Below are 14,400 nucleotides of genomic sequence, written 5' to 3'. Positions count from 1 at the left end.
AGCACTGGACTATTGTACTGTAGTATACTGAGCACCACATTGCAGCACAAGACAATGAGCAGTGATACTGAGCACTGATGAGGATACTAGAACTGACACTGGGCAGCAAGATGCAGCACTGGACTATTGTACTTTAGTATACTGGTCACCACAATGCATCACAAGACAATGAGTAGTGATACTGAGCACTGATGAGCATACTAGAACTGACACTGGGCAGCGAGAAAAGCACTGGAACTTTGTACTGTAGTATACTGGTCACCACAATGCAGCACAATACAATGAGCAGTGATACTGAGCACTGATGAGTTTACTAGAACTGACACTGGGCAGCGAGAACAGCACTGGACTATTGTACTGTAGTATACTGAGCACCACAATGCAGCACAAGACAATGAGTAGTGATACTGAGCACTGATGAGGATACTAGAACTGACACTGGGCAGCAAGATGCAGCACTGGACTATTGTAATGCAGTATACTGGTTACCACAATGCAGCACAAGACAATGAGCAGTGATACTGAGCACTGATGAGGATACTAGAACTGACAATGGGCAGCAAGATGCAGCACTGGACTATTGTACTGTAGTATACTGGTCACCACAATGCAGCACAAGACAATGAGCAGTGATACTGATCACTGATGAGGATACTAGAACTGACACTGGGCAGCAAAATGCAGTACTGGACAATTGTACTGTAGTATACTGGTCACCACATTGCAGCACAAGACAATTAGCAGTGATATTGAGCACTGATGAGGATACTAGAACTGACACTGGGCAGCTAGATGCAGCACTGGACTATTGTACTGTAGTATACTTGTCACCACAATGCAGCACAAGACAATGAGTAGTGATACTGAGCACTGATGAGCATACTAGAACTGACACTGGGCAGCGAGAACAGCACTGGACTATTGTACTGTAGTATACTGAGCACCACAATGCAGAACAAGACAATGAGCACTGATCCTGAGCACTAATGAGGATACTAGAACTAACACTGGGCAGCAAGATGCAGCACATTACTATTGTACTGTAGTATACTGGTCACCACAATGCAGCACAAGACAATGAGTAGTGATACTGAGCACTCATGAGGATACTAGAACTGACACTGGGCAGCAAGATGCAGCACTGGACTATTGTACTGCAGTATACTGGTCACCACAATGCAGCACAAGACAATGAGCAGCGATACTGAGCACTGATGAGGATACTAGAACTGACACTGGGCAGCAAGATGCAGCACTGGACAATTGTGCTGTAGTATACTGGTCACCACATTGCAGCACAAGACAATGAGCAGTGATACTGAGCACTGATGAGGATACTAGAACTGACACTGGGCAGCAAGATGCAGCACTGGACTATTGTACTTTAGTATACTGGTCACCACAATGCAGCACAAGACAATGAGTAGTGATACTGAGCACTGATGAACATACTAGAACTGACACTGGGAAGCGAGAAAAGCACTGGAACTTTGTACTGTAGTATACTGGTCACCACAATGCAGCACAATACAATGAACAGTGATACTGAGCACTGATGAGTTTACTAGAACTGACACTGGGCAGCGAGAACAGCACTGGACTATTGTACTGTAGTATACTGAGCACCACAATGCAGCACAAGACAATGAGTAGTGATACTGAGCACTGATGAGGATACTAGAACTGACACTGGGCAGCAAGATGCAGCACTGGACTATTGTAATGCAGTATACTGGTTACCACAATGCAGCACAAGACAATGAGCAGTGATACTGAGCACTGATGAGGATACTACAACTGACACTGGGCAGCAGGATGCAGCACTGAACTATTGTACTATTGTTCTGTATTGTCACCACAATACAACACAAGACAATGAGCAGTGATACTGAGCACTGATGAGGATACTAAAACTGACACTGGGCAGCAAGATGCAGCACTGGACTATTGTACTGTAGTATACTGGTCATCACAATGCAGCACAAGACAATGAGTAGTGATACTGAGCACTGATGAGGATACTAGAACTGACACTGGGCAGCGAGAACAGCACTGGAACTTTGTACTGTAGTATACTGGTCACTACAATGCAGCACAAAACAATGAGTAGTGATACTGAGCACTGATGAGGATACTAGAACTAACACTGGGCAGCAAGATGCAGCACATTACTATTGTACTGTAGTATACTGGTCACCACAATGCAGCACAAGACAATGAGTAGTGATACTGAGCACTGATGAGGATACTAGAACTGACACTGGGCAGCGAGAACAGCACTGGAACTTTGTACTGTAGTATACTGGTCACTACAATGCAGCACAAAACAATGAGTAGTGATACTGAGCACTGATGAGGATACTAGAACTAACACTGGGCAGCAAGATGCAGCACATTACTATTGTACTGTAGTATACTGGTCACCACAATGCAGCACAAGACAATGAGTAGTGATACTGAGCACTCATGAGGATACTAGAACTGACACTGGGCAGCAAGATGCAGCACTGGACTATTGTACTGCAGTATACTGGTCACCACAATGCAGCACAAGACAATGAGCAGCGATACTGAGCACTGATGAGGATACTAGAATGGACACTGGGCAGCAAGATGCAGCACTGGACAATTGTACTGTAGTATACTGGTCACCACAATGCAGCACAAGACAATGAGCAGTGACACTGAGCACTGGTGAGGATACTAGAACTGACACTAGGCAGCAAGATGCAGCACTGGACTATTGTACTGTAGTATACTGAGCACCACATTGCAGCACAAGACAATGAGTAGTGATACTGAGCACTGATGAACATACTAGAACTGACACTGGGAAGCGAGAAAAGCACTGGAACTTTGTACTGTAGTATACTGGTCACCACAATGCAGCACAATACAATGAACAGTGATACTGAGCACTGATGAGTTTACTAGAACTGACACTGGGCAGCGAGAACAGCACTGGACTATTGTACTGTAGTATACTGAGCACCACAATGCAGCACAAGACAATGAGTAGTGATACTGAGCACTGATGAGGATACTAGAACTGACACTGGGCAGCAAGATGCAGCACTGGACTATTGTAATGCAGTATACTGGTTACCACAATGCAGCACAAGACAATGAGCAGTGATACTGAGCACTGATGAGGATACTACAACTGACACTGGGCAGCAGGATGCAGCACTGAACTATTGTACTATTGTACTGTATTGTCACCACAATACAACACAAGACAATGAGCAGTGATACTGAGCACTGATGAGGATACTAAAACTGACACTGGGCAGCAAGATGCAGCACTGGACTATTGTACTGTAGTATACTGGTCATCACAATGCAGCACAAGACAATGAGCAGTGATACTGAGCACTTATGAGGATACTAGAACTGACACTGGGCAGCAAGATGCAGCACTGGACTATTGTACTGTAGTATACTGGTCACCACAATGCAGCACAAGACAATGAGTAGTGATACTGAGCACTGATGAGGATACTAGAACTGACACTGGGCAGCGAGAACAGCACTGGAACTTTGTACTGTAGTATACTGGTCACTACAATGCAGCACAAAACAATGAGTAGTGATACTGAGCACTGATGAGGATACTAGAACTAACACTGGGCAGCAAGATGCAGCACATTACTATTGTACTGTAGTATACTGGTCACCACAATGCAGCACAAGACAATGAGTAGTGATACTGAGCACTCATGAGGATACTAGAACTGACACTGGGCAGCAAGATGCAGCACTGGACTATTGTACTGCAGTATACTGGTCACCACAATGCAGCACAAGACAATGAGCAGCGATACTGAGCACTGATGAGGATACTAGAATGGACACTGGGCAGCAAGATGCAGCACTGGACAATTGTACTGTAGTATACTGGTCACCACAATGCAGCACAAGACAATGAGCAGTGACACTGAGCACTGGTGAGGATACTAGAACTGACACTAGGCAGCAAGATGCAGCACTGGACTATTGTACTGTAGTATACTGAGCACCACATTGCAGCACAAGACAATGAGTAGTGATACTGAGCACTGATGAACATACTAGAACTGACACTGGGAAGCGAGAAAAGCACTGGAACTTTGTACTGTAGTATACTGGTCACCACAATGCAGCACAATACAATGAACAGTGATACTGAGCACTGATGAGTTTACTAGAACTGACACTGGGCAGCGAGAACAGCACTGGACTATTGTACTGTAGTATACTGAGCACCACAATGCAGCACAAGACAATGAGTAGTGATACTGAGCACTGATGAGGATACTAGAACTGACACTGGGCAGCAAGATGCAGCACTGGACTATTGTAATGCAGTATACTGGTTACCACAATGCAGCACAAGACAATGAGCAGTGATACTGAGCACTGATGAGGATACTACAACTGACACTGGGCAGCAGGATGCAGCACTGAACTATTGTACTATTGTACTGTATTGTCACCACAATACAACACAAGACAATGAGCAGTGATACTGAGCACTGATGAGGATACTAAAACTGACACTGGGCAGCAAGATGCAGCACTGGACTATTGTACTGTAGTATACTGGTCATCACAATGCAGCACAAGACAATGAGCAGTGATACTGAGCACTTATGAGGATACTAGAACTGACACTGGGCAGCAAGATGCAGCACTGGACTATTGTACTGTAGTATACTGGTCACCACAATGCAGCACAAGACAATGAGTAGTGATACTGAGCACTGATGAGGATACTAGAACTGACACTGGGCAGCGAGAACAGCACTGGAACTTTGTACTGTAGTATACTGGTCACTACAATGCAGCACAAAACAATGAGTAGTGATACTGAGCACTGATGAGGATACTAGAACTAACACTGGGCAGCAAGATGCAGCACATTACTATTGTACTGTAGTATACTGGTCACCACAATGCAGCACAAGACAATGAGTAGTGATACTGAGCACTCATGAGGATACTAGAACTGACACTGGGCAGCAAGATGCAGCACTGGACTATTGTACTGCAGTATACTGGTCACCACAATGCAGCACAAGACAATGAGCAGCGATACTGAGCACTGATGAGGATACTAGAACGGACACTGGGCAGCAAGATGCAGCACTGGACAATTGTACTGTAGTATACTGGTCACCACAATGCAGCACAAGACAATGAGCAGTGACACTGAGCACTGGTGAGGATACTAGAACTGACACTGGGCAGCAAGATGCAGCACTGGACTATTGTACTGTAGTATACTGAGCACCACATTGCAGCACAAGACAATGAGCAGTGATACTGAGCACTGATGAGGATACTAGAACTGACACTGGGCAGCAAGATGCAGCACTGGACTATTGTACTTTAGTATACTGGTCACCACAATGCAGCACAAGACAATGAGTAGTGATACTGAGCACTGATGAGCATACTAGAACTGACACTGGGCAGCGAGAAAAGCACTGGAACTTTGTACTGTAGTATACTGGTCACCACAATGCAGCACAATACAATGAGCAGTGATACTGAGCACTGATGAGTTTACTAGAACTGACACTGGGCAGCGAGAACAGCACTGGACTATTGTACTGTAGTATACTGAGCACCACAATGCAGCACAAGACAATGAGTAGTGATACTGAGCACTGATGAGGATACTAGAACTGACACTGGGCAGCAAGATGCAGCACTGGACTATTGTAATGCAGTATACTGGTTACCACAATGCAGCACAAGACAATGAGCAGTGATACTGAGCACTGATGAGGATACTAGAACTGACAATGGGCAGCAAGATGCAGCACTGGACTATTGTACTGTAGTATACTGGACACCACAATGCAGCACAAGACAATGAGCAGTGATACTGATCACTGATGAGGATACTAGTACTGACACTGGGCAGCAAATTGCAGTACTGGACAATTGTACTGTAGTATACTGGTCACCACATTGCAGCACAAGACAATTAGCAGTGATATTGAGCACTGATGAGGATACTAGAACTGACACTGGGCAGCTAGATGCAGCACTGGACTATTGTACTGTAGTATACTTGTCACCACAATGCAGCACAAGACAATGAGTAGTGATACTGAGCACTGATGAGCATACTAGAACTGACACTGGGCAGCGAGAACAGCACTGGACTATTGTACTGTAGTATACTGAGCACCACAATGCAGAACAAGACAATGAGCACTGATCCTGAGCACTAATGAGGATACTAGAACTAACACTGGGCAGCAAGATGCAGCACATTACTATTGTACTGTAGTATACTGGTCACCACAATGCAGCACAAGACAATGAGTAGTGATACTGAGCACTCATGAGGATACTAGAACTGACACTGGGCAGCAAGATGCAGCACTGGACTATTGTACTGCAGTATACTGGTCACCACAATGCAGCACAAGACAATGAGCAGCGATACTGAGCACTGATGAGGATACTAGAACTGACACTGGGCAGCAAGATGCAGCACTGGACAATTGTGCTGTAGTATACTGGTCACCACATTGCAGCACAAGACAATGAGCAGTGATACTGAGCACTGATGAGGATACTAGAACTGACACTGGGCAGCAAGATGCAGCACTGGACTATTGTACTTTAGTATACTGGTCACCACAATGCAGCACAAGACAATGAGTAGTGATACTGAGCACTGATGAACATACTAGAACTGACACTGGGAAGCGAGAAAAGCACTGGAACTTTGTACTGTAGTATACTGGTCACCACAATGCAGCACAATACAATGAACAGTGATACTGAGCACTGATGAGTTTACTAGAACTGACACTGGGCAGCGAGAACAGCACTGGACTATTGTACTGTAGTATACTGAGCACCACAATGCAGCACAAGACAATGAGTAGTGATACTGAGCACTGATGAGGATACTAGAACTGACACTGGGCAGCAAGATGCAGCACTGGACTATTGTAATGCAGTATACTGGTTACCACAATGCAGCACAAGACAATGAGCAGTGATACTGAGCACTGATGAGGATACTAGAACTGACAATGGGCAGCAAGATGCAGCACTGGACTATTGTACTGTAGTATACTGGTCACCACAATGCAGCACACGACAATGAGAAGTGATACTGAGCACTGATGAGCATACTAGAACTGACACTGGGCAGCGAGAACAGCACTGGACTATTGTACTGTAGTATACTGAGCACCACAATGCAGAACAAGACAATGAGCACTGATCCTGAGCACTAATGAGGATACTAGAACTAACACTGTGCAGCAAGTTTTAGCACTGGACTATTGTACTGTAGTATACTGGTCACCACAATGCAGCACAAGACAATGAGCAGTGATACTGAGCATTGATGAGGATACTAGAACTGACACTGGGCAGCAAGATGCAGCACTGGACTATTGTACTGCAGTATACTGGTCACCACAATGCAGCACAAGACAATGAGCAGTGATACTGAGCACTGATGAGGATACTAGAACTGACACTGGGCAGCAAGATGCAGCACTGGACTATTGTACTGCAGTATACTGGTCACCACAATGCAGCACAAGACAATGAGCAGTGATACTGAGCACTGATGAGGATACTAGTACTGACACTGGGCAGCAAGATGCAGCACTGTACTATTGTACTGTACTATACTGGTCACCACAATGCAGCGCAAGACAATGAGCAGTGATACTGAGCACTGATGAGGATACTAGAACTGACACTGAGCAGCAAGATGCAGCACTGGACTATTGTACTGTAGTATACTGAGCACCACAATGCAGCACAAGACAATGAGCAGTGATACTGAGAACTGATGAGGATACTAGTACTGACACTGGGCAGCAAGATGCAGCACTGGACTATTGTACTGTAGTATACTGAGCACCACAATGCAGCACAAGACAATGAGCAGTGATACTGAGAACTGATGAGGATACTAGTACTGACACTGGGCAGCAAGATGCAGCACTGGACTATTGTACTGTAGTATACTGAGCACCACAATGCATCACAAGACAATTAGCAGTGATACTAGCAGTGATGAGGATACTAGTACTGACACTGAGCAGGAGAGACACACTACTAGTATTACTTAGGAGCAATAAGTAAGCTCTGATACTGAGCACTGATATTGAGAGAACGTGTCCACGTCCTTTCCGCTCTCTCTACAATGCACAAGTGAAAATGGCGGCAACGCGCGGCTCTTCATATGGAATCCAAATCTTGCGAGAATCCGACAGCGAGCTGATGACTTTTTGCCTCGTTCGGGTTTTCCGAGTCAGGCGGGAAGAACCGAGTCTGTCTCGGACCCGCGTAAACCACGTGGAGTTTGGAGGGATTCGGTTCTCAGAGAACAGATCCCGCTCATCTTTAGTAGCAATACAGTACTCAGTGCTATAACTAGACATTTTTAGCACTGTGTGCAAGAAACAGCATCGCCTCCCCCCTCCATATACAAAACAGGGCCAGTGTGCGACGTACAGTAGGCGCACATGCCAAAAATATAGGGGCATGGATTCATGGCGAAGGGGTGTAGCCACAGAGCTCTCTTTTACACATGACGGCAGGCAGAGTCCCCCTTTTTACACATGATGGCAGGCAGTCCCCCTTTTTTTACACATGATAGCAGGCAGTCCCACTTTTTTAAACAGTATGGAAGGCAGTCCCCCTATTTTACACATTATGGAAGGGGGGAGAGTGAGACTGACTCACCTGACTTGCAACAATCCGGTATGCCTCTCCTCTCCACTTCCCACCGGTGTTTTATTCCTTTGCTCATTTGTTTATAAAATTTTGATGCTAAACTCTTTTGGCCCCATGTACTTTAAATACTGAATAACAACAATACAGTATAATACTGCGCCTACAGTATATAGTAGTAATTGTAAAGTATTGGAATGTGAATAATGTTTTTTCTTTCTCCAATACAGAGCCAAAGGTTGACCGGGCCAAGAAAATTGGGCTGGTCAAGGCACCCAGCACCCTGGCCAAGGAAAGCAGCACCCTGGCCCAGGAACCTGGAACCACACTAGAGGTAAACTATAGCAATACTTACAGTACAGTACTTCTACAGCACACAGTAGTGTTCTATTCACTGTAGTGACAGTACACTATATATCAAGATTTTCTAACATACAGTAGAGTATTGTATTACCACTACTACACTGTACAGTATATTTGTGCTGTAATACTGTCCTTTGTTTCCCCACAGAACAGCTGCAGATGGTCCTCCAGGCCCTCAGATTGCTGGTCCACATGATAGTGGACCAATTTTTTCAATTATTATTAAGGTCTCTTTAAAAAAAATTGTTACATTTTTGCAATAAAATTATTTGTTGAACTCTTGTTTTTTGTTTTTTTTTACTTCATGTGACAGTACTGAACCTTACCTTACATACTACTGTATATGACAGAATCTCAGGTCGTTTAGAAGCTACTGTACAGTAGGCATACTGTACACCATACAATTACCTTGCAGTTTGGAATTAAATTCTGGTAATGGATGAGATTACCAGAATTTGATCAACCATTACCAGAATTTTATTCCAACCAGCCAATCAATCAATGTACAGTAGCAATTGGTAGGCACACTTCTCCATCTTATCACTGTTTCATACTGTACTGTACATCTACACCATGTGTAAAGTTTGCTTTACACAGCGTGCAGAATGGTGCATCAAGGGACATTGCAGCAATAAAATGCAAGGAACTAGGACACTATCATAAATTGAACATACTTACTGTACATTGTAGCAATACAATTTTCCCTATACAGCAGTACTAATTTTTAGAGTACAGTATTTGAGGCAGTTGGGAATACAAAAATTGGAGACCACATTAGGTTTATATAAAGAAAAAAAAATCAGTAGGGAAATGTAATAAAAAGCCAACATCACACATACTGTATGGTACTTTTATACAAACATCACAAATCACAATGGGGGTAATTCTGAGTTGATCGCAGCAGGAACTTTTTTAGCAGTTGGGCAAAACCATGGCCCTCATTCCGAGTTGTTCGCTCGCTAGCTGCTTTAAGCAGCATTGCAAACGCTAGGCCGTCGCCCTCTAGTAGTGTATCTTAGCTTAGCAGAATAGCGAATGAAAAATTAGCAGAACTGCTACTAAATAATTTACAGCAGTTTCTGAGTAGCTCCAGAATTACTCCTAGACTGCGATCACCGCAGTCCGTTTAGTTCCTGGTTTGACGTCACAAACACTCCCTGCGTTCGGCCATCCACTCCCCCGTTTCTTCAGCCACTCCTGCATTTTTACCTGACACGCCTGCGTTTTTTAGCACACTCCCTTAAAACGGGCAGTTTCCGCCCAGAAACACCCACTTTCTGTCAATCACACTACGATCACTCGAGCGATGAAAAAACGTTGCTCGAGCTTGTGTAAATATACAAAGTTTTGTGTGAAATTACTTAGCGCATGCGCATTTTTGCCGTTATTTTACTTAATCGCTGCACTGCGAAAATCGGCAGCGAGTGATCAACTCGGAATGACCCCCCATGTGCACTGCAGGTGTGGCAGATATAACATGTGCAGAGAGAGTTAGATTTGGGTGGGTTATTTTGTTTCTGTGAAGGGTATATTCTGCCTGCTTTATTTTTACACTGCGATTTAGATTGCACACCCCACCCAAATCTAACTCTCTCTGCACATGTTATATCTGCCTCCCCTGCAGTGCACATGGTTTTGCCCAACTGCTAACAAAGTTCCTGCTGCGATCAACTCAGAATTACCCCCAATATCATCTTTAACATTTTTTCATATTTTTGGGGCAGGTAATGTTTTTTTTTCAGTTTTGGTTTTTGTATTATTTTTTATTTTTGTATTTTGAATTTGGAGCACTGGCGCATACTGACACCAAAACGAAGAGCGGAAAAAGACAACAGCAGCCCCTGGATGAACACAGCCTAAAGACCCGGTTGGACACAGCACAATGGACTTGGCCACTTCGGGATAGAAATACTTTATTTACAGCGGAGGACATTGGACCAAATCAGTAGGAATATGTAAGATCACACATATTGTAGTAAAAAATCCAACATCACACTTACGGCATGGTACTTTAATACAAATGTAACATCACAAATACAGTAACAATATCAACTATAAAATTTTTTGAATATTTTGGAGTTTTTTTGTGGTAGTAATTGCATTTTTTTTGTTTTGGTTTTTGTATTATTTTGTTATTTTTTTATTTTGAATTTAGAACACTGGGGCATATGGACACCAGAACAGGGAGTTCCGGTGTCCATACGTGGGACAAAATCAGTAGGTACTGTACTGTTATGATCTAATGATTTTTTTTGTATTTGTTTTTTGTGTTTATTTTTGTATTTTTAATTTGGAACACTGGCGCATACGTACATATGCCCCTGGATAGACAAAACACACCTAGATGGACACAGCACAATGAACTCTGCTAGTACAGGATAGATGCAGCAGCACAAAAAAATCAAGTTATGCCAGGTGACAGGGGAATAAAAGGGGCCACTTGTACCAGGCCCTTACATTACCAGGGCCAGACACTCCCATCATGAATCTGTTGAGCCAAGTTCATGCATCCCGCTTGTTTGAGTAACCATGCTGCTCCGAGTGGATTCAGCACGGTGCAGGCAGCCCCAGAAAATGTACTATACAATAGGTCATTCTCTATATATAGTAGAGTGACACAATTTTTTTAACTACAGCTGTGTCAAGATGACGTGCTGAAGCTAGGAAGATCGGTGGCTATTGATCTTGTTTATTCAACCTGAATCTACCAAGGCATTCTTCTCCTCATTCTCAGCACAACATTTATGGTATTCCGTATATTCATCTTTTCTGGTTCACCAATCCTTACATGCAGTTCACACATTGACATGATGTCATGTACCAGATTTTTGGGAAGCGGAATTTTCCCCTTTGCACCATCAAGAATCATGTGATTGGTCCATGTCAAGTACATGTTTCATGTCACATGGTATTGGAAAAGGGCATGTGCATATTTGTGAATATGTCCTTGTGCAACTCTGTACAGATTGTCATCCAGGGCAGTGGAGATGACAGCAAGGAGAATATCAGTCAGATTTTTGCTGAATGTATTGTGAAGTGGCCTGTGAGCAGGTGTGCTGATCATCATTGGTGTTCCAGGCAACAGCACACTTGAATTGCTGACCGATCTGGGAGAGTAAAATGAAGATAAATGAATCTCCTGGGCTGGATAGACTTCACCCCAGGGCTCTTATAGAACTTAATGTAGAGATATTAAGACCCCTATATTTGATTTTCAGAGAGTTAATTAGATCAGGAACAATACCAAAGGATTGCTGTATAGCAGAGTTAGTCGGTAGTCCCAATATTTAAAAAGGGCATTAAAACTTACACCGGAAACTATAGACCAGTAAGTTTGACATCTATATTGTGGGAAATGCTAGAAGGTATATTAAGGGACAGCATACTTGAGTACTTGGATACCTCCAAGGTTATTGCTAGGAATCAGCATGGTTTTGTGAAGGACAGATCCTGTCAAACTAAATTAATAAGCTTCTACGAGAAAGTGAGCAATAATATTGATCAGAGTCATGCAGTGGATGTGATCTTTTTGGACTTCGCTAAGGCCTTTGACAAAGTTCCACATAAGAGATTAATTCTCAAATGAAGGGAGCTTGGGGTAGGTGACACTATTTGAACTTGGATGAATAATTGGCTGTTCAATAGGGAACAGTGAGTGGGGATTAATGGGATGTACTCTGAATGGGCTTCAGTGCTCAGTGGAATACCACAGAGGTCAGTACTAGGACCATTGTAGTTTAACATATTCATTAATGACCTAGGAGAGGGACTGGAAAGCACAGTGTACATTTTCGCAGATGATACTAAGCTACTGTATGAAGAGTAATTAATCCATGCAAGGATGTTGAGTCTCTACAGAATGACTTACCTAGACTTGAGGTCTGGGCAGATAAATGGAGAATGAGGTTCAATACAGACAAATGTAAAGTTATGTACTTTGGGACTAAGAACATTCAGGCAGCCTATAAACTAAATGGGGAAAATGTAGGGGATAACAGTAGTTGAAAAAGATTAGGGAGTGCTCATCGATAATAAACTTAGTAGCAGTACGCAATGTCAAAATGCAGCAACAAAAGAAAGCAAGGTGTTAGCATGCATTAAATGAGGAATGGAGACAAGGGATGAGAGTGTAATCCTGCCACTGTATAAATCATTGGTATTTCCACATCAGGAATATTGTGTACAGTTCTGGACACCTCACTAGATATCTTGGAACTCGAAAAGGCTCAGAGGCGAGCCACTAAACTGGTTAAGGGGTTAGAGCCACTGAAATATGAGGAAAGACTTAAGAAGTTAGATTTGTTTACACTGGAAAAGAGGCGATTGAGAGGAGACATTATTAATATTTATAAATACATTAAGGGACAAATCAAGGATTTATCAAACAATTTGTTTATCAAAAAACACTACATAGGACACGAGGACATCCCCTGAGGTTAGAAGAATAAAAATTCCATACACAACAGAGAAAAGGGTTCTTCACAGTAAGAACAATAAAGATTTGGAATTCTGTGCCAGAGAAGGTGGTAATGGTGGACTCAATCAATAAGTTTAAGAATGGATTACATAAATTCCTAGGAGAAAAAAAAATATCCAAGGATACAGTATTTAATTAATATAATAAAAAAATAAAAAAAATATAATTCAGGTTGAACTCGATGGACATTTGTCTTTTTTCAACCTCACCAACCATTTAACTATGTAACTATGAATGTGCCATGTCTTCTTATCCAGGGGTGGCAACATGATCCAAAAAGAAAACTTCCTGATTTAGCATTTCTGTCACGTCATCTAGCACCGGTGTTTCCATGTTTATTGGCTGAACATCTTGATCTGCAGAAGATGGAACAGTTACATCTTTTGGCATCATACCACATATCTGCCCCAAATAATTGTATTGCCCCAAATAATTGGCTCACATTTTCTTTTTGAACTTTCTTGGCATTTTTCTTCTGTATTTGTGGAGCTGCTGCAGCCAGTCTCTATGCCATTGATGGATGGGTTTTGGCACTCTCATAGAATCTTGTAGTCTGCATTGTCACTCTTCTTTTGTCCCAAAAAAAATACAGTAAGGAAACATGTAAAGCACAATCTGGTTAAAATAACATTAACAAGTTCATAACTGTACAGTATATTTTCAAATACAGTATTGTACTTTTCTCCCTGTACTACAGCATACTGTACTGTGCCTCCCAACATGACCCTCTCCAGAAGGGACAGAATGCTCTGTTCCTGGACTTCAATTTTAATGTACAGTATGATTGCCATTTCCTGTGTTGAAATACAGTACTGTAGTTATTTGATAAGAAAGGTGTTTCAGACTTCCGGTTCCGG

The 14,400-nt window shown here is 42.8% G+C and overlaps 1 pseudogene; it reads left to right on the top strand.

Moving 5' to 3' along the window:
- LOC134934069 (olfactory receptor 2A14-like) overlaps nt 1–13,840 on the top strand; it is a 50,464-nt pseudogene extending 36,624 nt beyond the window's left edge.
- The last annotated feature ends 560 nt before the right edge of the window (nt 13,841–14,400 follow it).

Source organism: Pseudophryne corroboree, chromosome 6 (assembly GCF_028390025.1).
Source record: "Pseudophryne corroboree isolate aPseCor3 chromosome 6, aPseCor3.hap2, whole genome shotgun sequence".
In the NCBI taxonomy this organism is placed as follows: Eukaryota; Metazoa; Chordata; class Amphibia; order Anura; family Myobatrachidae; genus Pseudophryne; species Pseudophryne corroboree.
This window is presented reverse-complemented; position numbering and strand designations above follow the sequence as displayed.